This window comes from Marmota marmota, unplaced genomic scaffold, assembly GCF_001458135.2.
Source record: "Marmota marmota marmota unplaced genomic scaffold, marMar, whole genome shotgun sequence".
NCBI classification, from domain to species: Eukaryota; Metazoa; Chordata; class Mammalia; order Rodentia; family Sciuridae; genus Marmota; species Marmota marmota.
Window position 1 is genome coordinate 57,347,779 of NW_026000037.1, and position 10,729 is coordinate 57,358,507.

The window sequence follows — 10,729 nt, forward strand, 5'->3', positions numbered from 1 at the left end:
TTCTGAATGAATATCACCCCTTATAGCCACCCCAGCAACTCAAGTGTTCTATCCCAAACAAGAAAGTTCCTGATGAAATCACATCACACTTGTCAGAGTGTTGATTATGGTTTAATGGGCCAGAGTGTCAATCTGTTTCCCCAAGGAGGCATTTGCAAGCTAGGATTTTTCTCTGGGTAGCCTTAATGTCTTTGTCCTATTTTCAGGTATGCCAAGCATCTGTGGACAGGTGAGGGGAATCACTGAGAACTCCATGATTTCTTCACTAAACTTAGTGGAGGAGGTGGGCATGAAAAATACTTGATTTAGCTCCTATAGGGTGGAGCTTTTGCATGTTTTTATTCACTAGCACCTTTCAAAGCCTGGTTCCTCCACCAACGCTCAGTTCTCAGTGCCTGACCTGCCTTTCTCCTCCTGTGTCGCCTTCCCCTTCCCCATACTATTCTTCCATCCCTCCACCCCCACCTCTCTGTAGCTTTCTGGCTGTCAGTATGCAGAGATGTTCAGGCAGCTGGGGACCTGCCTTTGGGGTCAGAGTCCTGAGGAACAGCTTTGTTCTCTTAAATACTATTGTCATCTGACTCACCTATTACTGTGAATAATTTGCTAATTTTGGCCATAAAAACAAGTTCTTAGACAATCTGCAGTAATGTGTCTTTTTATGTGGATCAGGGGAGTATTTTTCTGCCTCCTCTTTGTTTGATATGGAAATGAGGCTGATAGCTTTATAGCCAGCCAGGAATTGGAGCATGGGAGAAAAAGAAAATTGTGTCCACCATAAAGGTGGCTTAGCTCTCTTCGATAAGTCTTTGAAGAATTAGTTCTTGGAAAACAAAGTCTCTCGAAATAAATGAACATCAAATTAGAGTTCCCGTGGGTAGCAGGAATACATTCTGGGTGCCTATAAAACATGCACATTATGTAATGTTTTGCCTGATACCACTATTAATGAATCATCTGAGACAAAACTCTGGTGTAAGAAAAAATTAACTGGGTTGAGAAAGTAAAATCATCATAAATCAGGAGACTGTAGGAATTCACAGTCAGACTGTTCTGGTCAAGGCAGATTAACCACCAAATACCCAGGTCCACAACTGCAGACAAATGAGGCCAAGATCAAGCAGAGGAGCACATGCATGGATCCCTCTTCTGGGTTTCCTTCCTGCTTCTGTTCTCTTCTGAATGAATATCACCCCTTATAGCCACCCCAGCAACTCAAGTGTTCTATCCCAAACAAGAAAGTTCCTGATGAAATCACATCACACTTGTCAGAGTGTTGATTATGGTTTAATGGGCCAGAGTGTCAATCTGTTTCCCCAAGGAGGCATTTGCAAGCTAGGATTTTTCTCTGGGTAGCCTTAATGTCTTTGTCCTATTTTCAGGTATGCCAAGCATCTGTGGACAGGTGAGGGGAATCACTGAGAACTCCATGATTTCTTCACTAAACTTAGTGGAGGAGGTGGGCATGAAAAATACTTGATTTAGCTCCTATAGGGTGGAGCTTTTGCATGTTTTTATTCACTAGCACCTTTCAAAGCCTGGTTCCTCCACCAACGCTCAGTTCTCAGTGCCTGACCTGCCTTTCTCCTCCTGTGTCGCCTTCCCCTTCCCCATACTATTCTTCCATCCCTCCACCCCCACCTCAACATCCCACACCCCAACCCCAGCTGGGTCTGCCCTGCATTCCAGGTCCATGTGTCCTGCAGCCAAAGCTGTTTCCCATCTACCTCTTGTTATTTAAACCTGGTGACTCTTCTTAGAATTCTCCTGATACAGCCCCAGCACTTCCTGTGGTAGAGGACTTGCATTTCCCAGAACCTGGGCTCTGACCCAGACTCCTCACCAACCTGCAGGATGAGCTCCTGTGAGTCACTTACCTTCTTTGGGCTTCAACCTCCACGTGTGAAAATAATAAATTGGATTTCAAGGCCTGTTCTATCCTAAAACGTTACAATCCTAGCTACCTTCAGGAATAAGTTTTCTTTTCCTTTTCCTTTGTTTTCCTTTCTCTTTTCTTCCTTCCTTCCTTCCTTCCTTAGGGTCATCACTTCAGCCTTAAAAAGGAAGGAGATTCTTACTTATGCTACTTCGTGGATGGACCTTGAAGACATTATGGTCTATGAAAGTAAGCCAGACACAAAAGAATAAACATGCATGATTCCATGTATATGAGGGATCTGGCAAAATGTTGCTTGCCAGGGGCTGGGGTTGAGGGAAAATAGGGAAATATGATTTAATGAGAGTTTCAGTTTTGCAAGATGTGAAGATTACACAATACTGTGAATATACTTAACCACTACTCAAATGGTTAAGATGGTCAATTTCATTCTTTACCAAAATTAAAATTTTTTAAAAGGGGAAAAACCCTTCTCCAATGTAACATATCAAAAACAAACAAAAAAACAATGTTACTGTGTTGTTGGAATACAGAAAGGAAAAAAAGAGAGAGAGAGAGAATTAGTTCCTTGAGTGAAGAAAATTAGGCCCAGAATGGTTAAGAACCTTGCCTATAGTCCACACAGCTATGACTGTGTACATGCACAGACCAGGTTCCTTAATGTTTGGATAGTTAAAAATAGGAACATGGGTAGGGGGTGAGCTCAGTAGTAGAACACAAGTTTAACATGTGCCAGGCCTTGGGTTCAATCTCCAGCATCAAAAAAGAGGTAAATAAATAAATAGGGGAGAGTAATTTTAAAACTCTGTAGTTTCCCTATACTGCTTGTAGAATAAAATTGTGTAACCCTTCATGTTTTGCCCAGAGAACAGAGCAACTTATATTTTTGTCAATTATTAATTAGGCTAATAAAGAATAATATAGGTAGATATTTTACATAGATTTATATGTAAGCCATCATATTCAAGTTGTTGGAGTCTGAAGAGTGATGTTGTCATTAAGGCATATGACATAGACAGATATTAAAACACTCTCTTGTTCCTGCGATGAGAGTCCAGGGCACCACTGACTTGGCAGAGACTCCCAGGTAAAGACAGACAATGAAGGCGCCCTCAGAAGGCAGAAGGGGGCCTGGCGGTAGATTGGGGGCTATGGCTGACCTTCTTGAGCTACACTGAGATGCCCCAGGCTCGGACTTTGCCTCAGCCCCAAAAGCATTTCACTAAAATGCTTCATAATAATGATGAGACTTGAAAACACCTTTCTAAAATATCAAGAAAAGTTAATGCTATCTGCATCTTAAAACTCATTCTAGGATTGGGTTTGTGGCTCAGTGGTAGAGTGCTTGCCTAGAATGTGTGAGGCACTGTGTTCGACTCTCAGCACCACATATAAATAACAAATAAATAAAATAAAGGTCCATCAGTGTCTAAAATATATATATTTTTTTTTTAAAAAAAACTCATTCTAACTAAGTAAGGACCAGATGTTGCCCTTGTGATTGAAATGATAATTATTCTAAAGGGACAGCTGGGCTGAGGATGTAGCTCAGTGGTAGAGCTTGGCTTAGCATGCTTGAGGCCCTGGGTTCAATCCCCAGCACTCCAAAAAGAAAAAAAAAAGTATCTAAAGGGACAGATAAGTTAGGCATGTAGCCCAAAATTATTCAAAAGTCATTGACTCTAAAACCAAAGTGCAATACCCTAATTTTCAGCAGAAAAAGGTAAACAGATTCCCATTTATCATTGTCAAATAAGAGCAAAGTTATTGAGTGACTGAAAAGGGGCTTTTGGTACAGAGTCCAGGTCTTATGTTTAAAATGGAATGTTTAGATTAAATAAATATTAACCTCAAAAATGTCTCATTTTAATAGGAGTTTCACTCAGTGGTTAAGAAGGAAGGGAAATGATAACAATAAACACTGTAACAGGAACATAGTGTCATATAGAAACATCATCAAAGGGCACCTCTTTTATGAGGCTTGTAGAAGGCTGTGTCTGTGATTTACATGCCTAATAACTGTGCTTTACTATACAAGTAAAATTTAGATGGTTAATGCTAGAATGATTAATTTTCTCTCTCTCATCCCTCTCTCTGTCTCCACACACACACACACACACACACACACACACACACACATATACACACACAGACACACACACAACAAAGTAGTCTTGTAACATACGACATGATTTTAGAGCTTAGTTTCATCTGCTTTATTTACATAAACTTAATAATTTAAAGATAAATAATACCCTTTTCTTAAATTGGACATTTAAGAAAACATCAATTCAATAATGGACTATCCCCATGTCCTGCTTGGTCAGAGGAGGGACAGTGAGGACAGTGGACAGTGAGAAGAAAATTCCTCCTTAGCTTGATGCCACGTCAAGTTGGCAGGTGTTAAGATGTCATGACAACTAGGCAAAACTTGACCTACTTTGAGAGAGTCTCCCTCTCTCTCTCTCTCTCTCTCTCTCTCTCTCTCTCTCATCCCTAAAATAGCAACTAGAGAAAACAGGAAAGGCTACACTGGATGCCCTTCTCAAAGGACCCTCCTCCCAAATCATTAGTCAGTTGAGACCTAGCTTTCCTGGGAGAATATATTTTAGTGGAAAGATTCTAAGAGGTCATTTAATTCCTTAATACAGAGACTCGTCATTGCTTCCCGGCAACTTAGTAAGTGTTGGAGCCACCTACAATTTACCAAGCAACACACCAAGAGAGTAGAAAGCCAAGATGCAGCTGTAATTTTACGACATTGGGTTATTATGAACTTCAACTTATCATTCAGATCAAAACTGCTAAAAAGGCAATTTTAAAGTTGTGTGGAAGAGATTAATTGAAAAGGGAAAGCACAAAAGACAGTGCTGTCCAGGGTGATGTGACTTCTGAGTCTGGTAAAGTGGCCAGTGACACTGAGGAACTAAATTTTCAATTTAAATAGCCATATGTGGATCCTGGCTACTGGCTACCACACCCTCGTTAAGGGGTACTAGCTGGCTACTAGCAGAGTCTTGGAGTGTTTGTGGAAGTTCATGGAGGTAGGAAAGTGTCTCTTATCACCAGGTAAAAATCTAATAACTCATAAGATTGAAATGAAAGGTGAGTAGTGGGCGGAAGTGAAAGATAAGGTAGAAGGATTCAAGATGAGGCATCTTGAATGCAAATCTGAAGAAGATACAACTAATTCCATGCTCCCTGGGGAGCCATTTAAGGTTTCTGAGCAGGGTGAAAATATGAGTTGCTTGGGTTTTGGAAAGAGAGTCATTAGATAATGGGCAACATAGGTGTGGGGACTGTTTTGATTCCCTCTGGCTATATAACAAACCATCCTACACTTAGTGTAGGAAAATCAGAGTTTTTTTTACTGTACTCATGGATGTTCTGGGTCAAGGGTTTGGACACAGCATAGAGAGGATGGCTCATCTCAGCTCCATGATGTCTGGCACCTCAGCCAGTGTGTCTCAAACAGCTGGAAGTAGAATCACTTCAAGGCTTCTTTGCTCACATGTTGGCTCCTGGGCTAGGATAGCTTGAAGGTTGAGTTCTGTTGGGACTCTTGGCCAAAGCACTGACAGATAGCCTCTTATGTGGCTTGGGTTTCTCCCACTAGATTCCAAGACAGAGTGTCCCTGGGAGAGCATCTGGAGAGTAAGCATTCCAGGAACACCAGGTAGAGAAGCCACTTGCCTTTACTGCCTCCAAAGTCACCTCTGCTGCATTGTATTGATTAGAAATGAGTCACTGAAGCTAGGCTAATTATGGGATGGGAGATACTATGGTCATCCCTGGGAAATACAGTCTGCCACAAGGACCTTGAAATGGGAGCTGAGAGATAACGAAGGTTTCCACCACGAAAATGGAAGTGGGGGAACAAAGAAACAAGAACTGAACAATCGAATGGAGGTAGAATTAGCAGTGATGGAAGTAGAGAGGGAAGAAGGAGGAAGCTCAGAGGAGTTTAACCTGAGCCAAGTTAAAATATCAATCAGAAACCTGGCGGAAATGAGGTGATTTGGGAAATGGGAAGAGGGAACATGTTTCCTGGGATTGTACATGTTTTGTTTTGTTTCTTCGGGTTTTTGTTTGTTTGGAGGATACTGGGGATTGAACCCCGGGGGGGACTTTACCACTGAGCTACATCCCACGTCCTATTTATTAATTGATTAATTAATTTTATTTTGAGATGGGAACTAGCTAAGTTGCTGAGGATCTCACTGAATTGCTGAGGATGGCCTCAAACTTTCAATCCTCCTGCCTCAGTCTCCTGACTGGGATTACAGTTATGTGCCACTGTACCTGCTGGGATGTACATATTTTGAAGAATTTGGTGCAGGTGTCCTGAGGCCATATCAGGGAGCTAGTAAGTCAAGGCTGAAACTCTAGAGAAGGGTCAAGGTTAAAACCAGAAGCAACCTATGACCAAGGGGATGCACATGGTAGAAACTCAATAAAACATTGATTGGGTGGCACAACCCCACTGAGGCTAGGTATATTAGAGTGTTATCACTGCAACCAAAATACCTGACTGCAACCAAAATACCTGGGGCTGTAGCTCAATGGTAGAGCACTTGCCTAACACATGTGAGGCACTGGGTTTGATCCTTAGCACTACATAAAAATAAATAAATAAAATAAAGGCATACAGTCCATCTATACGAAAAAATTTTTTTAAATACCTGACAAGAACAACTTACAGAAAAAAATATTTACTTTGGCTCACAGTTTCAGAGATTCAGACCATGGTGGTTCAACTCCACTGCAGAAACATCATGGCAGAAGGATATGGTGAAGGAAAGCTGTTTAGCCAGCTCATGGCAACCAGGAAGGAAAGAGAGAGACAAATAGACAGACAGACAGACTAGGAAAAGATACACTCTTCCAGGGCATGCCACCAGTGACCTACTTTCTCCAACGAGGTCACAACTCCCTGTAGTCTATTCAATGAATTAATTCACTGAGAAGGTCAGATCTAATCACCTTACCTCCTAATACTGCTGCATTGCCCAACATATGAGTTTTGTGGGAATATTCCAGATCTAAACCATAACACTGAACCATGATTTTTGTAATGAAAAGAAAGAACAGTTGGTTCTTGGGCAACTCCTTGGAGGAGAAGTAAGGGTCTAGGAATGGAAGCTAGGAATTAAAGTGAGCAACTGCATAGTCAGAAAACATAGAAGATACTTGGATTGGCTCATTTAATCACTATTTCAATCTCTAGGGCTTTTCTCTTTCTTTTCTAGAAAGCTAAAAATTATTTCCCAGATTCACTTGCAGCTAGGATTCCAGATATATGATTAGATTGTCCCGACCAGACATAGCATACCAAATCTGGAAGGCAGAAGTAAATGCAGGAATTCTTCATTTGCTGTTCCTACTAGTAATCATGGTGGTGGTACTCTTTGTATGACCACTATAACAGAAGTCCAAGTTCCTGCCCAATAGCCATAGTTATCAAGAGACAAGATACAGATCACGGTAGAGGTGGCATGATTCTGAAGCTGGGTGCCGCAGTCTGGCTGGGCACAAAATCACGAGCCACCACACAGCTTGTAGATTCAAACAGCAACTCTTTATTCCCGAACTCACACCAGCCGTCTACAATCACGTTCTGGGGAAATCCACGTTCTCTGCCCAAATCCACATCCACTGGGCTTCTGTCTCCCAAAATATACTCTCTGAATCCCATGAGAACTCAAGGGGAACTCAGGCAGCAGGATACGCCCTATTCCCAGCAGGAATAATGTTAAACCTTAAACCTGGAACCTAAACTGGGAACGCCCTAAACCCGATTATGTTAAACCAGGAACACCCTAATCCGCCCTGGTCCTTGAGCAATGTCAACTACATTCAATGTCACTGCAAAATGTCAGCAACATGGGGTACACCGGCAAGGAAATTGTCATACCTACTTGGCTAATGGCTCCCAGCAGCTGGGCAGCTGTCAATGTGGCTTTCCAAAAGGCAGACAGCTCTGTTACTCCACAGCTCCTGATCTTGGCAGGAGCAGTGTCCCCTTGTCAACCTAGGTCTGTGGCATGACTTGGGCAGTCATTTCCAAAAGCTCAGTTGAGACTGTTTCTTCAGTCATTCGCCAAGAGATTGAATACCTTGTAATGGATCCCTTTTTACTTCAATTGGGTAGGGTGAATCCTGTTCACTGTAACTGAATGCTAATGGAGATCCTGATGTAGATCTTGGGGACTTTTGTATCAGCCACCTAGAAGAACTTTTAAAAAATTACAAATGAGCAAGATGTCAAGGGGGAGAACAATTAAAGAGGGGGGATGGATGGTGGTACCCTGAAAGGGAGGACAAAATCTAAGTGATTTTGCAGAGAAAGACGCACGCTAAAGAAAACAGGTCTAACTCGAAACTAAACCACAATACTGGACCCAAATAAAAGGATCATGGCTTCCTCAAGACCAAAAGGCCCAAGGGTGAACTCTTGCCCATTCTAGAGGAAGTAGAGATGAACTTTTAAATGGAAAGGGGGACAGATAAAGACCTGATGCTTATATTAATCTGTCCCTAGTGTACCCCTAAAAGTACTGAACTAATACTTACCTATCTCCTTAAAATTGGTACCTCAAAACTTTCAAGGTAAATACTGTAGCTGATTCTGTGTGCCCCCTGGTGGCATGGGGCAGGGGTAAAGAGGAAAAAGAAGACTCCAGAAATGAAAGGAAAAGTCATGGATTGAGACTATAATCTTTGAGGTCAAGACCCATATTTCCCCTTGGGTAAATCCAGACAACTCACATGGGGTTGACATTTTTACCACCCAGCAAATAATAACCTGTAATGTGGCCAATTCATTATCCCAGACTCCCTATTTAATAGTGTTGCATCACACACGTGAAATTGTTTTTCCCATAATAGGAAGAAATTTGCATTCACCCAGGGAGGCATTCTACTGTGATGGTTAAAAAGTGCCTCTGGAGTGACATTACCTGGACTTGATCCAAATAACACAATGTGGGACCTTGGACAAATTTACATAACCACTCTGTGCTACACTTTCCCCCATCTACAACACAGAGTAGAAGAGAAGATTCTGCAAGATCCCACATTGTTGAGATGGGCAGTAACATCATGGCCCTCCAGCCACATGGTCACATAAGCACATTATGTATGAAAGTTCCTGTGTGTGAACACAGAGAGTATAAGTGTGGCCACCCAGCAGATTACTACCAGAAACCAGAGCAAACCATGACCTCACCAGCACCTCTTTCCCCAACCTGATTTAGCCAACTCCACCTCCCCCCCACCCAGGGGTGCTCAGCTTAAAGGGTTACAAACGGAGGACTCAGAATTTATTTGTATTTCTTGACACATGGACAGAATGTTTTTCATTAAAGTTTTATTAGGCTTGTACCCAAAGTAATTTTCCTACATATTAATGCATGTTTTTATTTTATTGCTATATCCAGACCAAGTTTCAAGAAATTTTTTTTATCTGTAAAGTCATTACTTAGCTTCAAAGAACAACTAATCACTTTCATCTCTTTTCAGGGAATAAATGCCACCACAAATGGGTAATAGGACATGGAGAATCTTTTCCTTGATAAGGAACAAGATTTCCTTTATCAGCATTAGAAAAACATTGTATTTATACCTCAGTTCTTTGTGCTTGGTAATTTCAGTAAGCCTCCTCACTTCTTTGGGTCTCAGTTTGTTCCTCAATCAAAGATGATTGGCAAGGCCCTTCCCACCCTCAGTATTCTTCCCATGATCCTAGGACCTAATGGCTCCCTACAACCTCAATTTTCCTCAGGTCTGGATTATTAATTCTGAGGGCAGGATGTGTCCCCTCTTTATCACGGACTCTGCAGTGCTCAATGGGCATATCCACACTGTACCCAGTAAAGATTTGGTTCCTTGCACCAAGACAGACAGAAGAGAGAACCACACAGTGATGACACTTTGAGTTTCTGCAGTCTCCTGCCATGACCTCCAGTCTGTGGATTTCTCGGTGCCTTTATTTCTTCTGGCATCACATGATACTTGGCACAAGGTTACTTTAATTACATGGCAGTTGTTGACTAAACTAAGTAGAAAATGATATGCTTAACATAAGAACTTTGGTACCATCTTTTCCTGAGGTACGTCTTTTGGAACGTGGCCTTAGATGTTTCTAAAGATCATTCATATCCATAGCAGTGCTGTTGAAAGTACTTTCAACACCTGCATGGGGAGGGAGATAGCACCTCAGGGCTCTTCCCCCTGCCACACCTCACTGCCTCACAGCAGAACATTAATGCTGCCCCTCTCCTTGCCTTTTTGTCTAAGGGAACCAAATGGGAGCAAAGTGGAATAGAAGACAGGACTTACGTGCAAATGCCATCGACTTCAACAGCAAGGACAAAATTTAACTTAAGTAGGCATAAGCATCCTCATCTGCCACCAGCTTCCTACTTTTTTTTTTCTTTACTCTATCTCTCTTTCCATCTCCCTTTTTCTTTTTCTTTTGAGACTGAGTGTCCCTAAGTTGCAGAGGCTTGCCTTGAACTTGCAGCCTCCTGCCTCAGCCTCCCCAAGAGTAGTGGGTATTACAGCTGATGTGCTTCTCCTTTTAATATGTGGCCACCTGTTTCACTCTCAGCAGTGACTGTACCTCATACTTTCAAAGAAAGTTCCCCCTGAGCTTTGTTTGGCATTCCCCAAGTCAGAAGTTCCCTCCTGCAGAGACTCCCCTCCTCACCAAAGAAAACTCACACCTCCACTGCAAATTCCCCTTATCTAGAATCTCACCTACAACTGCCCCCTTTCTTAAAAAAAAATTATATATATATATATATATATATATATATATATATATATATA